Genomic DNA, 24210 nt, shown 5'->3' on the forward strand with positions numbered 1-24210 from the left:
AGACTTAGTATTAAATTCCTTTTATTAGTTCAACTTTGAGAAGTAGATCTGTTGGTACAGAAGATTCTCCAAAAAGCATTAGCCAATACTTCTTAAATGGCAGAAACTCTGCAACGCTGGTATTATGAAGTGAGCCATGTACCTTGGTAAATCTCTCTCTTAATTTGTAATGTGGAAAACATGTACAAATACCTGAATTAACTGAGAGGCCTGTCAACAGTAGGCTAGCATGTGGCTTGAAAGTGGGTGGGAGTAAGCTGCACCTCTGTGACAAATGGGGGAATAATCCTTCTGGGGGGATGCCAAGTCCAGCCCAGTGCCTTGTCTCCATCAGTCACAGATGGAGATGTCGCAGATTTCTGAGGAAGAGCATTGGAACAGCACAAAGATCTGGTTTTACATGCTCAAACATTCTCACAGTCATCAGCATCTGATAGCTGGGGACCTTTCTGAGGACGAGTCACTGTCTCTGTATTTTCAAAATTTTTTTCTCAAAGAATAGATCCAGCTTCTCCTTGAACTCAGGGGAGCTACATTCTTAGTCTCTGGTGGCAAGGACTTCCCCAGCTCTCTCACACTCTGAGCAGTGAGCTGGCACCCTTTGGCCTGGACCCATCACATGCTAGCTTCATTTGATAGCTGCTGTTATTGCACCAGGAGAGGAGTCAAAATGAATCCACCTACTGCTCTTGATAGCTCCACCACCCTGTGGTCTCCTACTATGCTGGAGACACTCAGCTGATCCTTCATAGGATCCCTCCTGGCTGTGACCAGACCCTAAGGAAAGGACAGCCAAGGGCACTGACTGCCCTCAGGGCTACCAAAGCCATCAGGCCTATGAGCATGGCCAGCCCCTGTGCCTGCAGATCTCTCTCCAAGCAGAGCCAAGCCAGCAGCCTTGAGCAGCCCTGGGAGCCCCACTGCCCAAGCTGCACAAAACCTTTCCCCAATTGTGGTGTGGTAATGGCTGAACTCGACTGAAATAAACCACAGCCCAGCCACAGCAGCACAGAGCTCAGCAGAGGGTAATTTACTCTGCCTCTTAGCAGGGATCCTTAAAGAGTCATGACAGGTCCAAGTAATCCGTCAAAGAGCAGCCTGAGCAGCCAGCAGTGTCTGGATGCTAATCCCCCATGAACAATAGATTCATTATATGCAAATTAACAGGAGAAGTGGTGATTGGTCACTGTATCTGCCCAGACAACTGCTCCATTTCAAAGGAACTTTAAGTACCCCAAAATCTATAAGCTGAAAAAATTAAATGACTGCATTCTGCATCTTTTTTTTTTAAACAACCTGATTTCCTCAGACAGCCTGTGCAGGGATCCAGTGAATGCTGTCAACATGGCAAGCTGGACATAGTGCTCAGTGACTAAAATCCATGGGGAAAACAATAATAACAAATCAGTGCAGACACTGCATTTCTTGAACAGCTCTGTTTTTGATTAATTTTAATTCCCTATTCCAATACAGATTTACTTGTTTAATATCAGAAAATCCATCTGAATCCAGGGAGTGAGTTGAATATTTGTGGAAAAGATACATGGGTGGTTTTCTACATTACTGTTTTCTTACTGGGGAGTCAAAGCTGAACCTGAGGAGCAGGACAGCAGCTAGACACTGTCTGACAAACCAGAGCAGGTTCCCACCTTGGTTTGAAGTTAAACATTTCTGTGGTCAACTGCTTACTGCTTTCTCCAGCTGATATTTGATTGTGGAAAGGTTATGAGTTTTCTGATGCCAGCAAAGCTGATCTTAATTAAAATATTCCATTGGAAATGTTTCATAAGATAGGAATACAAGACTGACGCCAGTCTGTCACAATTCACTAGACTGCTTGAAATCTGGAATCGGCCTGGCAGGTAGCCTCACTGAAGCCAACAGAGTCCTGCACAGAAAGCTTGGCTTCTAAATGGGTGGTTTTCTCTATTTTTTTTTTATTTTTTAAAGTACACCATGTCAAATGTGTTTATGGCGCTTTAATGTAGATAAGAAATGAGTTGGGTTTTTACACCCCTGTTTAGCTCATGATAACAACATTTAGGCTAAGTAAATGCAAACCACCATAGATGCAGAAATTGATACAGCATTTTTTAAAATCAGGCTTATAGGTATCATAGAATCACAGAGCTCTTAATGTTGGAAAAGACCCATAAGATCATTGGGTACAACTGCTAACCCCTGATGTTCTATGCTAAAGTGTGCCCCCAAGTACTACATCAACATCTTTTTAACACTCCTCTGGGCAACCTTTTCAAATGCCTCCCATTCCTTTCAGTGAGTAATTCTTTTCTGATATCCAGTCTGAATCTCCCTTGGCACAGTTTGAGGCCATTTCCTCTGATCTTGTTGCTCATTACATGGGAGAAGAGACAGACCTGCACCTTGCTACAACATCCTTCCAAGTAGTTGTGGAGAGTGAGAAGCTCAATCCTGAGCCTTCTTTTCTCCAGGCTAAAAACCCCCAACTCCCTCTGCTGCTTGTGCTCCAGACCCTTCCCCAGCTCTGTTGCTCTTCTCTGGACATGCTCCCACACCTCAATATCTCTCTTGTAGTGAGGTGCCCAGAACTGTCTGCAGGACTTGACATGCAGCCAAGATGGCAGAGATGGATTTAGTTCCCCAAATATACACTCCTACTGATGAAATTTTCAGCGAGAGTTTGACAGAAGTTGATTTCCTAACTCACCTCTCCCCTTAACGGCTCAAAATCCCATTCCCATTTTCAGCTTTACTTTGAGGAGACAATCCCTCTGACACACTGGAGCCCACTAAAGCACAGGCCATTTCCTATGCCAGTCCATGGATAATGCTCAAAGAGATGAAGCTTAAGTGGTGCTGTGGCTGTTGCAATTATAGTATTCAGGAGTTACAGTGAGAAGTGATCTGGCTGCTTCTTTAAGCTCTCTGTCCTACATCAGATGCTTTCCTAATTGGTGCCTTTTGATAATATAAATCATTGATATAAGCAAACAAACAAACAGACAAACATATTTCACATTCCTCCTCCCTGTGAGAAAAATCTACATAATTCATGTTCGATATACCTGTAGCAGATGTACACATTCATAATAAAGCTGTCAGCTGTGTTCGTGTTCTGTTCCCATTTTTGAGGATTTTTTCCTATGAAGCACTCAGCACATGGCACCTCAAGCAGCAGTGCTGTTACATTGGTGATGCTCATACCATACTGCACACACAACATTTTGCAGGCCTTTTCTAATTAAGACGGATATTAACAACTATTTCATCTGTACACATAAGATAGAGGAATGTGACTCAGCCCATATAAAAAAGTACTCACATTATGCTCTCCTTCCAAGGATTTTAGTGTGCTTTCCAAAAGAACTAATTTAGCTTTACAGTATCACTGGGTGTTTACTGAAGAAACAATTTCACCACATTCCCAGTAGAAATATTGGCAAAGCTGTTCATAGGCGAAATTTTCAGATGTTTTCAGTGCAGAAATGTGCATGCACAATGCAGGCATGTTGCTGGAAACAATTCTTAATTTTACTAACTACATGTGGAGATGACCAAATTCATGAATGGTTGCTTTAATCTACATCCAGCTGTTATTTGGCCAAAACATGCATTAAAAAATATATTTGTAACCCCTAACTTCATGAACTTCAGGCTTCAAGGTCATGAAGGAAATCTGTACATTCATTTGATGCAGCCTTGCAGAGATCTTCAGTGACTCTTCCTGTTTTACTACCAAAATATGCTTATTTTTCACCAAATCTGTATGTGTTTGGTGAACTACTGAAGCAAGCCTTTAACATGGATTTTTGGTGACACTGCTACTGTCAATGCAGTGAGGATCTTTGTGACAAGCAGGAAGCACATGCATTTAGATCTGCCACACTCTGGCAGAGACACCTGAAATTCAGGAAAGAATGAGCTAAAAAGACAGATATTTAATTTTTTTTTTTATTTTACAAAGTCTCACAGTAGAAAATATTTTTCCATAATACAAAAAGTTATCGCTTTTTCTCTTTTTGCTTTGCTCATTTTTATGTTCTTCTGAGTAATTTCCCATTTAAAATTCCTTTTCTTCCCTCCACAGGCCACCATCCCCAAAAGTATCATATTCATCCTTCTTCTGACTGGATTTTTGAATGATTGTTTTGGAGTCTGGCTTTGTCTCCCTGGAGTCTCATATCTAGGGATCAGCAAACTGGCTCATATAACTTACAAACTGGCCTAAACCATAATTCAACACTGAGAAAGTGTTTTGAGGATAAAAAAAATCAGTGTGCTTTTCACATTCATATACTTCTCTATTTCCACCTCCTAGAATCAGCTGGAATGCCAAATGATACCAGGTTGTTTGCTGCCTCAGGAGTTTGGATACAGTTTTGAAAACCCCATGGGTTTAAAAAATCTGTTTTCTTAAGTCCTTGTTTCTTCAGCAAATTGACAGTTGTTGCTGACTGTAATTCATAGGTTTTTCTCCTTTTTATTTCTTTCATTCATTTGTGCAATAATACCTGTGTTTGAAATCATAGGGGGGGACAATTAGAAGAGGACATCCATAAAGGAATAGGAAACCCAAAGAAATTAATTTAAAAAGAACTCTGTTATGACTCCCAAGTCCATCCCCCATGTCCAAAACAAACTCAACAAAAAAAAATTGGTTTTTATTTTCTAAATTTTAATATTAAATGAACACTTATTCTTGAAGTGTTCACTGTCTTTCATGTCTCATCTTTATTAGTTGAGAAATTCTGTGTGGTTTTTTGCTCTGCCCTCCTTTTGCAGACATGTAAAAGTGTGCAATCCACTACGTTTTTTGGGAGAGTGCCTACAGTAAATGCCCTCTATTTTCACCTTCACATCAGATGAATCTAAGCTGACGCAGCTCCACACTTCTGGGAAGACAAGGATGCCTCACAGAATAAATGTGGGCTTTGCCACAATGCCATGGCCTTTGTTTGATTTAACATGCATCTAACCTACTTTGCTCAGTCCTTTAGAGGAAGACTGTGTAAACACACAGGCTCCTTTTCTGAAGCTGAATAGAGGTAGTGGAGAATCAGCAGAGTACTTTTGTGGGACATAGAGGTTCAGACAACTTCTGAGGTTCATGAGATGACCCTTCATTTGTATTAGGTATATTCCAATTAGCAATGACACTACTAAAATTTTCTCATTATTCTGTGTATACATCCTTTTCATGATGCAGTGTTGTTTCATTAACAAAGAACATTTGTAGACAATGTTTCATCAAAACAAAAAGAAATTACTGTAAGTTATTAGCCTTCACTTAAAGGGACAAGAATTTTGCCTTTGATTTTAATGGTCATCGGTCCTCAGCTAACAGAGCACTTTTAATGTCTGCTAGCACAGCTTTTTTTTCCTTTTAACAGAAGTGTGTCTGTTTTCTTCTCAGATTGTGTACACCAAGTTGACAAGGCTTATTTAGAATGCACAGCTGGGTGAAGTGGTGTTGAAATAACAGATGTTCCAGTAGTTGAATGAGGCATCCAAAGGGAGAAAATCAAAACTCATTTGTCAAATGGAACTCGCTTCAAACATGGTAGCTGGACAAAATGTAACCCTGCTGCCTTTCTCTGGCCCTGGCTTTACAATCTTATTAAAGCCTGAGGAAAAAAAAATCAGTTGATGCCCAATGTCCACAAATGATTAAGACATCCCTCCTGCTGAAACTGTTGATCTAACTTAACACTTCTGTTGCCATGCTCATCAGCTCTGTGCTTTCCTTTCTGTCCTGTCTGCCCCCAGAGCACTTGCTCAGAGAAGGCACTTGGCAAAGCTTTCACATTTATAGAAATTGGTCAAAACTATTGGGGATGACCTTGCCAGCAGATACTAATAAGGCTAATAAGAACAAGGCTGTGCACCTAAATGGCTGCACTAATATTGGCAGCCTTTTTCCACCAGGATTGGGAGGGACCTACTGAATACTCATTTGCTGTGACAATTTTAGAATTATTGCTTCACCATTTGTAAGTGAAGCATCTTTTTCATATAATAAAATGCACTGTTTTGTTTTTGGCTTTGATACTTGAGGAAAAATAGAGAAATTCACATATTTAATATAAAAAGTTCAAGGGAACTCAGATATTTCTACATTTCAGCAGTGTTAATTCAATTAGCCTGAAACTAACTCAAATAAAGCACTACTGTCCACAATGGTAGAAGTTCCAGGATCTTCCTTTTAAAGCATTTTTATCTCCATGAAGACTTAATGTGAAAAGCTAACTTAAATATTCCTCCAGCAGTTTACAGACCCTCATCCAATTCCCACTGAAGTTAACAGAGCCATTTCAATTACTCCTCCAGTAGGAACAATTTACTATGACAGTGTGTCAGTCTTCATTGACCCCTGTTTAATTTATCTTCAGTAACTACCCCCCAACTCCCCCTCTGTGAAACTACCGCCGAACCAATTTCTCTCTCCTCACCTATTTTACCTATTTAATTATTTATTCTTTTAAAACTGCTTCATATTAGCCTTTTCTGCATCCCAACAGTTGATTCCATCTCAGTTTGCCAAGACATAATCCTAAAGTTGATAGGATTTTCAGTCCTCCCAGATCTCCTTCACCCACAATTTGAAGTCTGCTATGGTCTGCAAAGCAAATATTAAGAATTTAAGTTGCTGGGAAATGAAGTAGAAATATGCACACAGTTAGGGAACAGTACTGGAACACTGGGAGCTTTTTCTCTTGCATCTTTGCTTTATGGATGGCAGAAATAATGTAAAAACCAAAGGTGTAATTCACACCTTGAAAAGCAGCTGCCTCTGCCAAACATTTTTATTGACAGGATTACTAGGAGAATTACTGGAGGAGCAGGATGTGAGGAAAGAAGAGGTACTGTGTTTCTTGACTGACAAATGGTATTGTTCAATTTGAAATCAACTAAGGACTACCAAAGAAAATGCTTTGGCCTGATGACTTAGAAATCACCTAAACACTCTGGTGAATTAGGTGTAACAAATGACACTCAGCTCTAACTCAGCTACAAACTGGAGGGAGTTATAGTGACTAGAAACCTATTATGAACAATATTTACTAAGAATTTTAGATCCTCAAACTCCTTAGTAAACAACTGATAGTCTTGGATTTGCCCATAAATCTGTTTCAATAATTTCATGGATATGACTCTCAGTGTAATGATCTGCTGTGCACAATACTGTGCTTACTTTGAGAACTCTGCAGGTTCACACTCATAATTAGAGTGTTCCTGCTGAAGACTTTTACAGAGGCCACAATGATAGGTATAACAGTACTGCCAGTCTCTGTGTGGTGGTTTAAGAACAGCTGTCACAAGTCAAACAAAAGATCTGGTGGCCAAACTCTGTCAACAGCCAGTAACAGAGGCCAAGAGAAGAGTCCAATGGCAGGTCAAGCACATAGTGATGATTCCCCAGCCTCCCCTTCCAGCATACAGCAGTCTGCAGCTCAGCAACCTCCTTTCCAGAAGAGGGATCTATGTGTTAAACAGCCCTTGTGGGATTTCTTTCCTTTCCCCACAAGTTTGTCTACTCAAGTTAGAGGCTACGTAAACCTTTTGGCATCCACCACTGACACAGAACTGTGTGTTCCACAGATTTCCTAGCAAAGGATAAAAAAAATCTCATCTTCTTAATTGAAACTATCACTCAGTCATTTTACTTGGTGGTTTCTACTTTTAATGAGGAGAGGCAGTGAGCAGCCAACTCCTGCTTGCTTAAAGTCACTGCTTCACAGACATACATCCTATCTATGCTCATTGATCTCTTTTCCAAGCTGATGAGTCCTAGACTATTTGTTCTTCAAGTTAAAGCTTTTCCACACATTTGATCATGATTGCTGCCTCCTGCGAGTCTTTATTTTTAATATCACATCCTCTTGAGATGGGACATCTGAACTACATGAACTCCTCTGTAGATGTATTGTGCACTTAAACAGTACAAAAATTTTGGGTTCTTTTGTTCCTCATTTCCTTACATTTCATTTGGTTTTGACAGCACTTAGGCTATGGAACTCTTGCCTTTAGTTGGAGCCTTGCTATTTTTACAGCAACACTAAACAATGATGAATTTTTAATAATCTTATGTATTTTGACTAATGGGCATTAAAATAACAGAAAATAACTTCATTTCCTATTGACTGCTTGACTTTGTCCTCTGACCTCCTTGCTGTCCCCAGTCTCTGACCTAAATTGTCCTGTATTGATTCTCATCTTGACCTCAAGTAGCCAAGAGATTGCCACTCCAAATAAAGAATGTGTGATTTTCACTTTGTGGCTCAAACATTTTTGTTTTGTCATTTCATAAGTTCACAATAGCAATAGTTAGTCAACAATCTTTTCAAAATACATTTTAAGTCAACATTTGAAATAATACATTGGAGACATAAAGATGTGGAAATAACAAGCAGTTGATATACCTTATTAGTATTATTATTATTATTATTATCTCATTATTTTGTGCTTCACAAGGTAAATTGTGTTGTAGATCCACAAGATTTTAGCTAGGAGGAACTTTTTTGTTCAGCAGGGTTTGGCTGATACTCTGCCCATAGACTGTATGAATCTATTCAGTCTTTGAATAAATTATTCAAACCATTTCAAGGCAGGATTAAATTATAGCAAAGTAATTTAGAGCCATATCCATTTATATTCTTGTACATTTGTATTCCTGTCCAAATGTATTCTTGTACATTTGCACTCTGAAGGGCCCTTTGCTTCAAAACCATACTTATCTCTCAGATCAAGAACAAACACAAATTCTATGGATCAAAGAGCCTCAGTACAATGCCCTCTGACGTGTCACTAACCAAATGAAAGCATCTGACAACAGCTGTGGAGTTCGAATGATGCTCAGGTGAGCCCCACTAGAGTTCAAACGTGGATATCATCTGTAGGTTAAAGACAACACAGCCTGATTGCCTCGCTGTGTTTCTCAACACTGAGCATCAGAAGGGACTGAGGGAACAAAGTGCTGATGCATGGCAGCAAGCCTTTAAAGCTGGTGATGAATTTTACAATAGTACCATCTGGTCCTCAGCTGAGAAAGGTTCTGTCCCACTCACAAAGAACTCAAACTTTGGTTTAAAAATGGCTGATGACAGGTGAGGAGGTGCTTAACCATCCGTTCTTCTTGGTTCACTCTGAAAGGGGAATTTGAGTATTCAGACTATGACATTTCTAAGTTCAGTTTCATTAGTGAGATGATGCATTTCCATTTTCAGACAGTGGTATGAAGCTTTTGAAGCATGCAGTACAGCACAGGCCCATCTTATATAGAACATTTCACCTTCTTTACCCAAAAATGACTTAGCCAGTGCTCTGAATTTGAAAGACACTCACATCAATTGAAAATTTATACTTGCTTCTGCCAACAAATATTCAACACTCCTTTCAAATATTGAAGCATTATAAATACCTTTGGTAAAGATAACAAAAAAAGTAGAAAAATCCTTTAAAATAGATGATTAAATTTAAATATTTGAATGTAAATCCAGAGTCACACTACTTCAACTTCGATTTCCTTGTCTGCTATCAGGCATCCCTGAGCAGCTCTCCTATTGAAGCAGCTATGTTCACTGGTCAACCAAATGGCCATTGTTTTTTGCAGAAGCAGGAAGAATAAATCAATATCTTTCCAGCTGGGGAAAAGAACTTTCCTTCAGGGAAAGTTCCATCTTTCCCAGAAGTGGATCTTTTCTTGCACAGACTTGGCATTGGTTTTCCATTCCTCTACAAGCATTACAAGAGTGAAATAGAGTGGAAAACATCAGATCACCAAGGTCATGTGATGAATGAGGCTATTAGAGCAATTAGATGAGTTTTATCTGTTTTGCTTGGTAAAATAAAATTTTAAGTAGGCTCATCTATCTCACCACACCTGATTACTCTGGAGGTCAAACTTGCAGAAAACATTTAGTATGGTTACAGCAGAAAAATTGCACATATGGGCATCAGATTACTTATAAACACATTTTGCCTAGCCTGTACAAGGGAAGACTGCAAAACCCTGCAGTAAGGGTAGGATTTGCTTGACCTAAGAAAATCTATGAAATATTTAGGAGTTTAGTTTAAGCCAATCCTTCAGGCGTATTCTGTAACCAAGGAAAGGAGCCAGACCCTTCCAAAAAGAATAATTTCCTCATAAAACAAGGGTCTAAAATAGGTGAGAAGAATCAGTCTCTGCAGATTTTTCCCTCTCCTCGTTGCCCATAGAGCAAGCACAGATGTTGAGCTCAGACACAACACCTAACATTTGTTGGATGAAATTATCCCACTCCCAGTGACTGAGGCACTTAGCATCTCATGCTGATGGTGTCAAGTGATTCACACTGGAGGACACAACTGGAATTACATCCAATGAGTTCTGCAGTAACTGCGCCCACCCTGAAAAGGACCCACCCAGGCAGGCTTCAGATCCCTCAGCTCTAGGAATGCACAGCAACCTCTTGCAGTCTAGAAAGCCAAGCTCGTATGGGGCTGCATTAGCAAAAGCAGAGCCAGCAGGTTGAGGGAAGTGTTTATTCCCTTTGGTTTAAGAGGGGAAGCTCATCTCAAGTGCTGTGTCCCGCTCTGGACTCTTCTGTGCAAGCAACACCAACAAACTGGAGGAAGTCCAACAGAGGGCTATGGAGGCGATTAAGGAGCAAGAGCAAGGAGGGACGTTCAAGAAGAGGCCGAGGAAAGCAGGATTTTTCAGTCTTAGGGAGGATAAGAGAAAATGTTATTGCTGTTTACAACTACTTAATGAAAGGCTATAGAGAAACTGAGCCAGACTCTTCTCAGTGGTGCACAGTGGATGAATGAGACACAGGAGACATAAATAACAGCAAGGGAAATATAAAATAGTTATAAGGAAAAAATCTTCATAATGACTCTGGAAAGGGCTGTCTAGAGGGGCTGAAGGTTATCCATCCTTGGAGATAGTCAACATTCAACTGAGACAGGCTCTGAGCACTCTAACCTAAGCTGGGTCTGCTTTGAGTAGAAGGTTGTGCTAGATGATCTCCAGACATCTCAACTAATCCAAATCATTCTGTGACTCTATGGAATGGTTATAGGGGGGAAAAAAAGAAAAAAAAAAAAAAGAAAGTGAATTGTATGGGTTTTTAAAAAGTGGTATGGTATATGATACCAAAAATATTGGGTGATACACAAATCTATAGCAGTGATTCAGGTATGATTATGTGTGCAGGATTGATCTCACCTAGCTTTAGCTGTCCAAAATGTCAGTGTGCAGTCTCATCATGGAGGCTACACTTTCCTTTGTAATTAAAAGATTAATCTTAAGGATGGGAATTGTCTGAGTTATTTCAAACACTCATCTTTCAATACAGTGAGATTCTCCCTGGATTTCAGTCCTCTTTTTGAAAGATTCTGAATAACTATCTCTGGCTAGGCACTATCTTTTAGGTAGCTATAGGAGAGGATAAAACCCATTCTTGTGTTGAACAACAGAAATACAGATACATTCAAAGAAATATAAAAATTAGTGACAAGAGTTGTTAAAAGGAAAAGTCATTTTAGGAGAGATGAGAGTCAGAATAATAAACACAAAGTTACAAAAATATTCCATGTCCTTTAGCAACTTATGTTGGACTTTCAGCAAAGGCAAAGAGCAAGATTGAAGATATTAAGAGATATGTTTTCTTCCTACAGAGTGGAGTTCATTGCCAACAGGTATCATCAAGCCAAAGAGAAAATAGCAATTCAACGACACATTTTTCTGAGATTTTATGTTCTTAAATAATCCCAGAAAAATTTACTCTATCAAAGCTGAAATTAAGACAAAACCAGCAATCAAACACATATTTATATGATAAAATGTACCAAGTTACTTTACCAGATAGCAGTACCAAATTATCAGTTTAAGATCATGTACTTTGGTTAATACATCAGACTAGAAAAGGTCCCAGACTCAGTGCAGGAACATAACTCAGCCCCTTCTCAAAAGCTATATCAAAGAGACAGCAGACTGGTAGTTATATTAAATTACAAGCAAAAATCAACAGCACAGTACAAGCTACTTATTCATATGAGCTAGGAAATTCCTCACCTATTATCTCATAGATGGTCTGCTCTCCAGCATATCTGCTTCTGGTCACTCTGTTGTTAAAGCTAAATAATAAATTAAATAGATTAACATTTAAAGACATGATCTACTATAGAAATTGTTGTGTTTCTGTGTTTAAATCCTGACCCTGACTGGATGCCCAGTGTCCACCAAAGCTGCTCTATCACTCCCCTCCTCAGCTGAGCAAGGGAGAGAAAATATAGGCTCATGAGTCAAGGTGAGGACAAAGAGAGATTACTCACCAGTTACCATCATGGGGAAAACTGTCGGAACTTGGGAAAATTAATTTTATTTATTGCCAATATAAAACTGACTTGTGTAATGAGGAGGGGGATGCACTCAAAGGAGTCTGTGACCCCATGGGAAGCCTGTGCTGGAGGCTCACGAGGCTTCTGGGAGGGCCTATGGCCCCACAGAAGGGGGAGCCCACACTGGAGCAGGTTTGCTGGCAGGACTTGTGATGCCAGGGAGGACCCACACTGTTCCTGAAGGACTGCACCCCATGGAAAGGGACCATGCTGAATCAGCTCATGATGAACTGCAGCCTGTGGGAAGGTCTCATGCTGGAGTAGTCCATAGAGGACTCTCTCCAGTGGGAGGGATCCCATGCTGGAACATGGGAATAGTGCAAGGAGTCCTCCCCCTGAGGAAGAAGCAACAGCAGAGACCATGTGTGAGAAGTGGTGGTGGGAGGAGGCAGAGGATTCAGGAGTGAAGTTAAGCCCAGGAAGAAGGAAGGAGATGGGAGAAGGCGTTCTCAGAGTTAGTTTTTATATCTCATCACTCTACCATGATTTAATTGGTAATAAAATAAATTAATTTCTCCATGTCAGGTCTGTTTTGCCTGTGGCAGTAATGGTAGAGTTATCTCTGTTGTTGTCCTTACCTCGGCCCACGAGACTCACATCATGTTCTCTCTCCCCTGGCCAGCTGCAGAGGAGGAGTGATGCAGTGGCTCCAGAGGGGTGACCCCGTGGCATGAGCCATGGCCAAGCCCTCCCTTTAGGTAAGTAGCGGCCTGTATGTCCTACACAGCCTGTCGAGAAAGCTGAGCAGCTCTACAGGCGAGCAGGAGGGAGATGGCATGATGACCCCTCAAAAGTGAACAAAATAAGATGCAAAAGAGGCTTCTGCACCACTCACTTCTGCTTGATTTCAGTCTCTTCTCCCAGGGTCTCCTAGGCACTTGATATGAAGTTCAGGGCTGCTCAATAACATGGTGCATTAGAACTTTTTCACTGTAAGAAATTATTTTAAAGTTCAAAAAACACCATAAAGTTTCAATAGGAACAATCTATTGGATAAATCAAGTTTAAGGAAGTGGAAGAAAAATTTACTCATAAACTTTTACCATAAACACTGTGACAAGCCTTTCTTGGATATGAGATTATTCCTATCAATTACTGCATGTCTAGGTAGCACTAATAACTTTTCACTCATCACAAACTTGAATACCCTCTGTAACTTTTTCTTTATAGTCTATTATATCCTCCTGTTTTATGCCAAAATTTGAAGAGGCAGCAAAGACCAAGAAATAAAATATGTCTGGGATAATACTAGTCTGATATGATATTTATTGAACTGTGCTTTTTATTTTAATAAAAATGGCAGTATATCATATGTGGTGTCTGCTAAGCATCAGAGACGATACAGGAGTTGCCTATATAGAACCCAAATGTTCCCTTGGTGCAATTCACACAACAGGTTGATGTCTCTGTGATCTCTGGATAATTTTAAAATATGTTTGTGGGGATTTTAAGTCTGATATGCATGCCATGGGAATTCTGCAAAGTCAAATTAACAGGCTGGAATACTTCTGAATATATTTTATCTGACATATAATTCACAGGTCCATGCAATATTTTTCCTCTTCCTCAGCCAACAAGTATGTAAAAAATTGTATTTTACAACTTATTTGACTAATAAACATCCATATTCTGTGGAATCTTAGAGATAAAACCCGGACTAGTGTTACTTTGGTGCAGTTTTTTAAATGTCCTGCACCAATTGAAGCATTCACATATTGCTGAGCTCCCTCACAGAAAATGCTGTACAAAAATATTATCCACACACCTCATATCTGTCAACATTTAACTACTTCAAGTAGTGTTATTTGCCTGAGGTTTAAAAAAAATAAAATTATTAGAACTAACTGAAAAAAGGGTTGAAAATTCCTTAAAACTTCCTGTATTTGACTTCTCATCCAATTAATTGAAAGGGTTTCAGTAACAAAATCTAGTATTTTAAATTTTGAGCATTTGAGTGGATTTTTTAGAAATTTGGAAAAAAAAAAACCAATCCAGAAATGAAAGCAGGACTTTTTGTAGTGATAACTGACAGTGGATCCCTAAGACCATTAACATTTTGCAACCCAGAAAAGAACAGGTATGTCTGCAGGATGTATTTACTCATGCAAGATCAATCCAACCCATAGCACATAATGAGTCTCTCTAGAACATACAGGTTAATGAGGGAAAAGGTGTATCAACTTGCCAAGAAAACAGTGCAAATTTGTTGTAGCAGAATAAATTAAATAATAATGTGCCGTATTTCAAACTTGTCATGAATGCACTCTGAACGAAATTAAAAGAAGGCTTTTGATGATCAGAAGAAAAAAATCTGCCTGAATTCCTAGTAGGAAGTCTGGAAGAAAACCTACCTCCTTTTAGGCTGCAAATTCAGCAGTTCAGAATACACGCTGTCTTTGACATTAAAGAATTGTGCAAAATGTTCTGAGGATTTACAATCTTCTGTAGTCCTATGAAATTGTACTCAGAAAACCGCATGGCTTAACTGCAGTAAATTGAAAACTAAAACTTTCAACCATTTCTTAGTGCTTTTGCTACAGAAGAAGTCATTTAATGGAAAAAATATGGTACCTAAATAGGACTACCATGAAAGCAGAGTCAGTCTTGAAGAAAATAGGATTACTAAAGCCATTTGCATTGCGACCATTCACCCAGTGCTACCAGAAAAGTCACATCTCCAAGACATTTGCTAGAGATTGTTCATCCATGTCAGTTTATTTGCCTGTAGAGGAACATTCCCATGGTCTTTGCATCATTGCAGCAGAGATTATAGTTAGATATAATTGTAGCTCAGAGAAAAATCAGTCCATAAGATACTGATGCTGTTATTAATAATTCTTATCTGTAAATGTATTGATCTATTGCTCTGCAATTCCATGTTAGTGCAATGTGAGCATAATTTTTCCTGGAACCAACATTATAAAATTCCTTACAAGAAGTACATTTTTAACACATAGAAGTAAGAAACTGTCACCAGGGAATTAATAAAGTTATTCTGAAAAACGCAAGTGTTTCAAATTATATGCAGGTATATCCATTAGGTGCAATTAAAAGGTCCAGCCAGTTTTCCTGGGATCTCTGGAACACCAGGAAAAACACATTCAACTGAAGTTATCTGTGAAAACTTTGTGGGCAGCCTCATATGGGATTGTTGTGTCTGCAAACACAAGTGCCACAGCTGCAGATGTTGCTGCATAGTTTCCCACCGGGGATGAGGGGCACTTTTGAGAAGACAGCTCTGGACACTTGAGGCAAAAAGGTAAAAGAAGAGATCCAGAAGACAATGCTATGATTACAGCAAGCACAGGAAAAAAAACAGGAATCTCCTCCCATGATTATTTGAAAAATTATAAAAACCTTTTGATAGAGCCGGGGAAAGATGACATCTGTGGGCAGAGAAAATACTCCTTCTGGGCCACAAGATACATCTGGACAAAATGGAGAGGCTTCACCAGATCTGAAACAGAAGAACAAAGTTCAAGTTCAGTATTGGCTGAGGACCTGACAGGACAAGCAGACTCATGTCCACTAATAGAAAGACTTCAAAAACAAAGCACATGCATATAGTCATATTTCTGGCAAACAAACAAAGGGACCAGCCTTTCAACAGCAGTATCTACTGAAGGCTGGGCCGTTGGGGAATATGGTTTCAAATAATTTATTTAAACAAGACAAGATTCTGATCTTGTTAGACTGGTGAAAATCCAAAGTAATTCCAAAACTTTCTAGCCTGGGGTTCAAAACCTTAAAATCAGGGGAAAAAAAAAAAAAAAAGGAAGATCTCCTTTTTCAATAATATTGACATAAGAATTCTGTTTGATCTTTGATCTTTGTGGGATATGCTTCAAACATTGTTTAATTTTATTAAATAGGAAGAGTTCTACTTTTTAAAGGACCATCTTTATTACTTCTTCACATTTGCTGTCTCCCTATTCCAAATAACTTGGAGTTTTCTATTTTCTGGTTACACCCTTCTCAATGGATTTATAACAAACTTCATTGTATATGAAGATCAAAGCAATCAGCATTAATCTATCACAATTATCAGATGTGAAAAACAATGTAGAAAAAACAAATATAAAGGTTTCTTAAAAAGCAGGGTGTGTGGGAAAGATGGAGACCGATTTGGCAGCTTGCCGTGACACAGACTGGCAGCAGCCTTTGCACTGGGGAACACCAGTTACATAAGCACATACTCTTCCAGAACCTCTGAAGATGTCATGAGCAGTTCCCAGACCCCCTTCCAGCCCTCCTTAGACATACCAGCCATCCCTGTGTGCCTGGAAGCCATGGCCCTGACCTCACTGACACACTCCATGTGCGTGTCCATGGGTGCCCTGCAAAGTGTTCCTGCAAGGCTGGACCCAACCCTGTGTGCCTGGAAGCCATGGCCCTCACCTCACTGACACACTCCATGTGTGTGTCCATGGGTGCCCTGCAAAGTGTTCCTGCAAGGCTGGGCCCAACCTCCGCTTGCCTGAGACTCATGGAAATGTCAGTACCTGCACTGGAGCAGAGTGTCTGCCGCCAGGCCACATGCCCCAAGGCAAGGCCAGCAGTTCCCCCAGCACTGGCCAGGCAGCACTGACCAGCAAATGTGCTGCTGCAGCCCGTGGCTCTCCTCCCCGCAGTGCCTGTGCAAGGCCAGCAGCTCCCCCAGCACTGGCCTGGCAGCACTGACCAGCAAATGTGCTGCTGCAGCCCGTGGCTCTCCTCCCCGCAGTGCCTGTGCAAGGCCAGCAGCTCCCCCAGCACTGGCCTGGCAGCACTGACCAGCAAATGTGCTGCTGCAGCCCGTGGCTCTCCTCCCCGCAGTGCCTGTGCAAGGCCAGCAGCTCCCCCAGCACTGGCCTGGCAGCACTGACCAGCAAATGTGCTGCTGCAGCCCGTGGCTCTCCTCCCCGCAGTGCCTGTGCCCAGCCCCAGCGCCGGAGCCCAGCCTGCGGCTCCCGGCGGCTCTGCAGGCACCAATCCCTCTGGTGTCCCTGAACGAGCTACTTGAAAATGAGACAGCCGCCTCTACAAACTCGTCCTCAATTTCCATTGAATGATTGATTGCTTTTAAGCTAGTGCATTGTATATTTTGGGAAAGAATTTATGATTTACCAAAAAATTTCCTGCTGAAAAAAAGCCAAATGGAGATTGGTTTGGGTCAAGTTGCTCAACGTCCATGAACAAGAACATGTTTTTCTTTTTCTTCCTTTCTTGTTTTATGCATGCTTCTGGACTCATTTCATCAGCTGTCAGTAGTTAAATACTATTTCAGAAAAGGGTTTATTATTGTAATTTCCTCAATTATTCTGGTTTTTTTTTTTCTGCTATAGTCTCCTGAAACAAAATCAGTCAGCTAAAGTACTAACAAAATATTTTCCCCTGCTGTTTCTTGCAAAGGGCCTAAGCCTTCAAGGTGCTGCACTTCTCCCCTTTTTGTACCTTGACTACCATGACCTTAACTGAGGGCTTTTCCCTGCGAGCTCCACTTCTGCTTTGCAAGGGACATCACTGACTTCTGCTCACAGCCAGCTCATGTCCCCAGACCATACACAATGGCACAGCAGTGCATGACTACTAGGAAAGGAAACCAAAAAATAAATAACATTTAGAGAAATAAAATTGAAAGAAAGAGCCCTTTTTCATTGCATAAAAAATACCCAACAACCAAAACCAGAACAGATATAGTAAGAAGTGAAAGCAATCCAGCTTAAATACATAATAGACAATGGATTCGTTTAAGCAAATGTAGGTATTCCTCTGGGAGTATGTGTTTTTTGAAATATTAAATTAAATATACATTAAAATATTTGGAAAATTCTGGTTTTAAAGTTATATTCCTTGGAGGAAAGGAAAGGAATTGTTTTTCATGAAAAGCTAATCGGAGCAGAACCTACCCTCTGGCAGAAGGGACACACTGGGCAAGCAGGGGCTGCTCAGACACCATGGAGATCAGGAGAAGGCTCTTGCTGGACCTCATAGGGCTTTGGATGAGGATCCTGACCATAAATGATGGTTGAACATGACAATACACAACGACATGAGGCAGCCCTGGTGCTCCCTCGCCGCTCCCCTCAAAGCAAGACGGGAACACAATGCGTGACAAAGGCACAGAATGAGGCGGCCAAAAAATCATGAGCCTCAGATGTTTAGAGTGTGACATCTGCTTCTGGCTCAAGAGACTCTTATATTGAATTCAATTGCCTTTCCTCCAAGACACCCAACAAGAGATAACCTCAATTTATGAGTTCCAATACATTTGTCTTAAGCACAAGCAGAGATTATTTGGCGCTCAATGAAAATGCAACTATCTAAAAATCAAAACTAAGCAAAATCTATTTGCAGCTTTGTAACAGCCCTGTGAATCACAAATAACTAGGCCAATGTTTTCAGCGTTGAGACGTTCAAAATCATGATTCAAGCCTTGAAAACAAGCATTTGGCTATAAGAACTCAGTCTTTAAAAATAATGAAAACTGGGGGTTTTTAAATTAATTTCTCCTATTTTGGCATTCATACTTCTTCAGTCATTAGAACTGGAAATTTACATCTTTAAAATGCAGCTGAGAGTCTCCCTTGTTCACTTGGCACCAGGGATGAGGGCTTGTAAAGGGACAACCAGCAATTCTGAGTCCAGCAATAAATTTCCAATATTAGATTGTCTTTTCACTACTCCACATGGTTAAGCAGGTACCAAGCATAGAGACTCATACTGGAAACAGGTTGCACAGAAACAGCTCAGTGTTTTGGTGTTTCAGCATATGCATTACACACGCATAGCTTTGCTGTCATCCAGACAGGGGGTAATGAAGAGTCTGTTGAAAACACCAGGAATCTTTCACTGTGTCTCAGGACATTGCCTCATTCATAACTTCTGCTTGAATTTAATATTTAAAATTATATAATAAATAAAATTATATAATAAATAAATGTTACACTTTGCTGCAAAACCAAAGAACAGCAGAATTCACAGAACTTTTGTAAATCAGCCCTTCTCCACTCTGTGCAGTTCTGAATTTCCTCATTTCCTTTTTAGAAAGTAAATTCACTGAGGCAGGCAAAGCTGCCAGTGCCTTTATGTTTGTACAGCATCCAGCACAGAGGAGATCTGGTGGGGCTGTGTTTGGTCAACTACTTTCAATTTGCTCTCACCTCTTCAAGTGCTGCAGCAGGCAATAAAAGCACAAGTGCTAAAATACTGCAAGTGTGCATAGTCTCACTCCATTTCTAGCCTACCTGAAAGCAGAGGTACCAGGGACTTTGTGAGCTTCCAACAGCCCTAGGCCACCCAGATTAGATAAACTGCAGATAAACATCAGAACACTGTGATGTTTATCTATATGCAGTCCAATCTTTTGAAGTTCATCTATCCCTTTCTCTAACTGCCATTATCTGTTGCTTTGAGATGCTGCATCCATCCCTATCAAAGTTATGTAAGCTCCCTGTGATGCTCATAAACAGTCCCTCTATCATTTGTAAAAATGCAGCCTTTCATTAAATGCATTTATGACTTCAGCTCTGGATGCATACAATATTTTATCAGCTTTTTTTCAGAAAGGCATATTTATTTTATCATCTGATACTTAAAATAAGTATTGCAAATAAATAAAGAAAAAAATATCTGTGTACTACATAGGAAAAAACCCCTCCAAATATATAAAAGCTTTTGCTATGCCAAGATTGCTTAATTCTGATTAGCAATGACCATTAAGCAATCATTTATGGATTTACTGTGAGTGTTCATAGATACTAATGGGTTTTAGAATTCCTTGGGAATCCTCAAAGGTCAAAGGAAGAAAATGAACTATGAAGTGATAAAAAATGTATTAGGTGACTAATGGACAGGTTGTATATAGAATGGTTCCAGCAGAAAACGTTAAATTTTACCCTCAGATTTATGTAAAAGCGAATCTTGTGAGCAGTGGCCCTTCCGCACTGATGAAACTAAGGAAAATTCAAACGCTTCATGGGGAGGCATTACATGGTGTGCTTTTCCCTGTCACTAAGAATACATAGGAGATGGCAAGGTCACTGATACTAAGTGAAAATGTATTTGATTTTTCTTTAGGTGGGTATCTGTTTGCTCTTTATTTAGCTTCAATTTTGTAACCACACATTTACATTTTCGCCTATTTTTGCACGATTGCATTCTACGCAATTCAAGACTCAAAGCTCTTCCAGATTCAATGAATGTATCTTTGTACCACTTAGGTTGATGCTGTGGCCCTCCCAGAAGAGAAGGGAGCTGTAGAAGCTGGCAGAGGCTGACACAGTGGCACGGTGTGAGCCCAGCCCCGCACCTCACCGCGCCCGGGGCTCCGCAGCCTCCTCCGCGCCCCAGACCGCGGGGGCGGTCGGTCCGAGCTCCGCCAGCGCAGGCTCCTGCTGCTGTCAGCGCTCCGGCCTCCCTGAGGGGCTGAGCCGGGGCCGACGGGGCGCGCAACGCTGCGGGGCCGCTGCCAGCCCCGCCGGGCCCCGCTCGGGGCGGGCGGAGCGGGCGCGGCCCAGGCGAGCAGCGAGCCCTGCCCGGGAGGGGCCGCTCGGGGCGCGGCCGGGGAGGCAGCCCCACACGGACACCTCGGGAATCACTGCGGGAATCACCGCGGGAATCACCGCGGAGCCCGGTGCGGTGCCAGCACACAGCGTGCGAGCGGCCCACAGAGCTCCCTCAGTGCAGGCACCTCGGCCGTGGAGTAATCTTCCCGCTACCATCGCTCAAAGAGTGATGACAAATCCAAAGGGGGTTTTGAAGGCAATTTTCGCGTATATTTGCGTTATGAATGGCAATTTCACTGAGCGGGGAAATGCATTTGGATTCTTGTTAGAAATACTTTCATTCAGAGCAGCAGAAAGTAATCAGAAGTCAATACAACCTGCAATGTGTTATATGCCTGTTACCTACATGAATTCTCAGGGTTGAGACCACACTACATACCTTTAAAATTATGTTATGAAGATGAAGTAATTCCAATTCCAATTTTTGAATAATGTTCCAGACAGGCAAAACTTTTAACTTGCCAGGAAAGTTACTAATTTAAATGAAATTGTCCACATATAAGAAAAATGAGTCATGGGGTTTGGTTCATAATTGGTAATTTTCTGCAGAAATTAGAGCTTTCTCAGATTTACATATTTTTTAAATTAAAATTATATACATATATATAGAGGAAGAAAAGCAAGGCAAGTGAAGAAGGGAAGGGAAGGGAAGGGAAGGGAAGGGAAGGGAAGGGAAGGGAAGGGAAGGGAAGGGAAGGGAAGGGAAGGGAAGGGAAGGGAAGGGAAGGGAAGGGAAGGGAAGGGAAGGGAAGGGAAGGGAAGGGAAGGGAAGGGAAGGGAAGGGAAGGGAAGGGAAGGGAAGGGAAGGGAAGGGAAGGGAAGGGAAGGGAAGGGAAGGGAAGGGAAGGGAAGGGAAGGGAAGGGAAGGGAAGGGAAGGGAAGGGAAGGGAAGGGAAGGGAAGGGAAAAAAGATGAGAGGAGAGTTGACAGCAACCTTTCTAAACAAGCTATATTTCAGGGGCTGAATGCACAGGAACAGATGAAACCTGCAATTCTGCCAGCTTCCTTCCTTCCTAGAGGAAGACAGTGATGGGTAGATACTGAAGGGTAGATAGTGAAGAAGAAGCTGAGAGAGTCAACACACTGAACAACTACAAAAATGCTGAATTATTTATGCAAAGGACATTATCTTCATCTTAAAGAGTTAAGACAGCCTGTAAAACCTTGTGATGCAGTATCAAGTCCTTATCCTAGGAAACAGAGGAGAGACTCTTAGACAAGCACCATAAATACTAAGCCATCTCTCACTAGCATAATGAATGCAATGTTTTGAGTTTATTAAATGTGCTTAGAAGTTAATTGAAAGTATTCATTTAGTGAGCAAAATTAAGTGGTTTTAATACTATGGAAAAAACTGAGTGAATAGTGATTGATTTGATTTGATTTTTCAACTATAATTTATATCAGGAAGGAGGAAAAGGGAAGAAAAACTAGCAAAGTGAGTGGATCCAATGGACCAAAGCAATTTGGGATTTACCATGGCTAATATTATATGCATAAGTATTTCTTTCGCAGAAGAAAGATTGTGCTGGAGAAGGCAGTTTATTAGACTTCAGTGTATGTAGGATAGGGGAAATCTTTGGTCTGTTCAGGAAGAAGGCAAGGTGTTTATTTTCTTTAATCTCAGTCAATAGCAACAGATAAAGTAAGACTGATAATAGCCCAAGGAGTCTACTGGATGCTCGTATCTGGAAGGAGAACAGAGTGTAAATGATCAATGGTTGTCTCGATCAAGCTGCATTTAGTTGGGATTTTTCCTTTCCAGATTGTCATGACTGAAGCTAGTAAAAGTTGAAAGGAGGATGGATATCTGCAAGGATAATCGTTAAGGTGTGTGTACTGCTTTCACAGCTATTAGATCAAAGCCCTTTACTGAACTATTTTATTATCAGACTTATAAATCAGTCTCAGTTCATTTTACAAACATTAGTACTCCCATCAATTACATGCATTTAGGACTAATGGTTTTACAGGAATGTTAATAGTACAACTTTATTTCCTGAAAACCATCACTGAAGACTATTAAAAGGTTATTAATTGCTGTATAGAACATGCAGAATTATTTGTTTCTGGTTTTAGACTATCAGTAAATTGGCATGTGAATACATTTGCTAACCAGTTAAACTTAGTAAATGCAAAAGCATTTATAAGCCATCCCTGTCCAGCTTTTCTTCACAGACATGGTCTGAGTACACCAGGGCCATTCTAGTGGTGCCCTTCAAAACCCTGGTGGACGTGGCACAGCACTCGAGACACTGCCACCGTCCCTGCAGGGATCCTGGGGGTTGGGACAGACTGTCCCCAGGCAGAAGCTGTTTTACCAGGCAGGGACAAGGGTCAGGTCACAGCCTGTTGGCTCAGGTAGAAGTGATGGGTGCTGCACTGAGACCTGAACAAAACAGAAATAGCACAAGAAGGTGATTAAGGAGTGAGGGTTTCACGTGGAACCTGTTGTAAGAATGCTTTGGGCTCTGGCTCATTCCATACTTCAGAAATTTTGAAGCACCCCCTAGATTTATTCAGGCATCTCCCATTTTACTGTCCAGCCCCCTGATAATGTAGATACCTCTTCAGATGCACAGATTTAGCTGAAGGGTACATAATAGAAATTGCTAGATATGATGTTCCTCTTAGTGTGTGAAATCAACTGCCTGTCCCATCCAAAGCTGCCCTTAGCCCATACTAAGTGCTGAAGTTATGTTTCTGATTACTAAATAATAAAACAACAGAGACTCAAGATGGGAATGTTGCATGAGTTCATCTTATCTGCTTTCCCTTGCTAGCTGTGTCATGAACCTGAGATCTCGGTTCATTAGTTTAAGAGGCTGTTTACACATAAGAAGAGAAAGGACAGACAGATCCTTTGAAGCCTGTGGAGCTACCCTGATTTCCACCAGCTGAGGAGACAGTTCCAGGAGACCTGTCAGGTAATCTTTAATGAACTATGTGGTGTGCAAAGCAAACTTCAGATCTCAGAGACTGCACACTATTTAGGTTCCATTAGGTCAGGTAATTATGATTACCTCAAAGGTTTGTAAAGTAGGAGTAGAAAATATCAAAATAAAAATCATAGTTACCTTTCATAACCCCTCCCTAGGATCCAGCTTTTAGCCATGTCAGGCCATGGATACACTCTGTTCACAGGTCTTAGTAAACCATGCTGCCTAAAGGAATTAAAGTGAGTTGGAGGTGCCATTTTACAGCTGAACATTTATGTCAATCCTTCATTCCAGAGTGCTTCAGCATTGCCTTGACCTTCACATCCCACTTCAGATTGAATCTGTTACCCTCAGTGAGTATA

The sequence above is a fragment of the Ammospiza caudacuta genome, chromosome 1 (genome assembly GCF_027887145.1).
Source record: "Ammospiza caudacuta isolate bAmmCau1 chromosome 1, bAmmCau1.pri, whole genome shotgun sequence".
Lineage (NCBI taxonomy): Eukaryota > Metazoa > Chordata > Aves > Passeriformes > Passerellidae > Ammospiza > Ammospiza caudacuta.